Raw genomic sequence first — 2561 nt, 5'->3', positions numbered from 1 at the left:
TTTAGTTACTTTTTTATTTTTATAGTAAAATATTCTTATGGGGATTAGTTTGAAATAATTTTGGTAATTTCTTTTAAAATGTCAACAAAAGAGTTTCAGACCATCCAGTTGAACACAGAATTTATTTATTTACATTGGAGAGGAGAAACATGCCATAAGTTTAAGTGTGTGTGTACATGCATGTATAAAAGAGCATTGGTATTTTTTTCCAAATGTATAGTTTTATTTCACAAGACCAATTTTCTTCTGTTTCATATATCAATAATCTCCACATTTTGACTATGAGAACTTCTGCTTCTTTATCAAGTACCATGGCAACCTCATCTAAAATAATTTGAAGTGAACTGTGAGCGATAATCTTAGAACACATGAAATCAACGAATGTAGCTCCTTTTTCACCTGTGTATTCTATGATTTTCTTACTAATCCATGTTCTAATTCGTCATTCTGTCAATAGACCAATCCAGGAGATAAGCAAAGAGCTTGGGTTTGGCTGTAGGGATTTTCTCAATGAGACTCTTAACGTGGTTATGCTTCTCTTCAGTGTTTACAGTGCCTTTGGCAGCGTTTTTATCATCCTCACAGTAATCCAGGGGAATCAGTTTCCTCTTTCATGGTGTATCATCACTGCTTCATCCTCATATTTGTTAAAAACACTCTCTACCGGAAGTTTCTTTCCCTTCACAGAATGAGGCTGACCCCATTTAAGACTTAGTGCTATTTTTGGTCTCTGCGCTTCAGGTTGTTGTTGGTCTGGAGACTTTTCATGAGGAATAATAATACCACAGGGAGACTCCTCCCCAAGAACGTTGGGGGTTGCATTGCCACCGGCAGAGGACACGGATGGGGCAGAGCCGATGGCCTCAGAGTTGGTTTGAGACAGGCCTTCGCTCTGGCTCTTCCTCTTCCATGGGTTCCTCTCATTTTTCTTGCTCTTCTTCTTCCTCATCCTCTGGTTCTGGTTCTTGCTTTACATGTACTTGTCCGCATCCTCTCAGCCTCTTGTTCCAGCCTCTGGAGCTCTGCATCTGGATCCAGAAGTGCTACCTGATCTCTAGTTCTTCCTTCTCTCTCCTCGGTCCCATTCATCTGCTTCCATTTCCTTTTCCCTGTCGTGCCCCCTTTGCTGAAGAACACTTCCTCTGTGATATTTGGGGTCATCTATGTCTTCATAATCTAAGAATTATTTTAGTCCTTTAGCTTCTTTTGCCATTTCTCTTCTCTCTTCTCTTTGAGCCTCTTTCTCATGCTCCCAGGTTTTCTTCTGGTCTCTGCTTTCCCAGTTCTGAAGGCACTCTTGGTAAGAAGCTTCTTTCTCAGACTTTTTGTTCAGGTTTTCTTTGTTCATCTTCATCTTCTTCATCCTCTTCGTAGTCCTGCTTCTTGTCTTCTCTGCCCCCCATTCACATTCTTTCTTGTCCTCATTCCCTTTCATGATCTCTGCTCTTTCCTCTCCATCAACTGCCATCCTTATTCCGATTTGAGCTCCTTTCCCAATAGCAGTCATGATCCCTGTCCCATTGTCCTTCTTGCTCCCATTCCTTCTTTGGTTCACGTTCTCTCCCTTTCCCATTCCCATTCTCACCTTTCTTGTTCCCGTTTACATCCCTTCTCTCTTCCTCTCTGTCCTTTATCAGTATCCTGTCTCTTTTAACATTTCCTTGTTGCCTTTCTCCCAGTTCCTTGTGTGTGTCTCTGAATTTCCTGATTTCTCGGGATATCAGGTCTCTTTTGTCTTCTTCCATTTCTATAGCCATTATATCCTCCTTAGTGGTAAGTGGATAATTGATCAGTGGAGCCACTAGAAGTGTGTGGAAACTGTCCTCCTCCTTTTCTTCTTCTTCTTGGGATGAGAGTCAGATTCTTGTGGGGGGGGCATTGAGTTCACTGGAGTATTCATGTATTAAAATTTCAAAGGCACCTTTGATCATCTGATCTCTTTTGTTTCTTCCTCTGAGACTTCTTATCATTAGTGACAGTTCCTGGCCTGGCATTCCCATTAGAAGCTTTCTTCTTTTCTTTCCAAATTCACCCAGTTGTGCCTTTGTCCTTGCATCAACTTTAACAAGTAGCTTCTGCTCTCCAATCTTCAGGTCATGCCATAACCTGAGTGCACAGGGGTAGATTCAGGCTCCTTGTACCCATAGAATCCGAAGGCTTGAAGTTTTCCAGATGCACCTTGTACTCTTCCAGCTCAAAACCAAGCCACATTTAGCAAGGAGTTATCTTATAAGCATGTCTGAAGCTTTCTCAGAAATGTCACCAACAAAAGTTGTAGTGTTAGGACCACAATTTTCATCATTTTCCTTAGTCTTTAAGGCTGGATGATTCTTTCATGTTCCCAGATGCTTTCCAACCATAGACACAGTGGCTGCTAAGACGGGTGGAGCGGCAGCCGTAATGCTCCTTGGTACAGGAGTCACTGAGGCCCCTACAGGCACAGGTGGAGGCGAGTCAGGAAACCATGGGGGTCAGATCCCTGATGGGAGTGCTGGGATTCCCGTGGGAGAGGGCTTCAAATGAGGGAGGAAAGACATTCATAGGCAGCAGTCTGCCACCGA

The 2561-nt window shown here is 42.7% G+C and overlaps 1 pseudogene; it reads right to left on the bottom strand.

Moving 5' to 3' along the window:
• Positions 1-222: 222 nt before the first annotated feature.
• Positions 223-2561, bottom strand: LOC102746643 (RNA-binding protein 25 pseudogene; annotated as a pseudogene).

The sequence above is a fragment of the Leptonychotes weddellii genome, chromosome 4 (assembly GCF_054177405.1).
Source record: "Leptonychotes weddellii isolate Sample4059 chromosome 4, ASM5417740v2, whole genome shotgun sequence".
Classification (NCBI taxonomy): Eukaryota; Metazoa; Chordata; class Mammalia; order Carnivora; family Phocidae; genus Leptonychotes; species Leptonychotes weddellii.
This window is presented reverse-complemented; position numbering and strand designations above follow the sequence as displayed.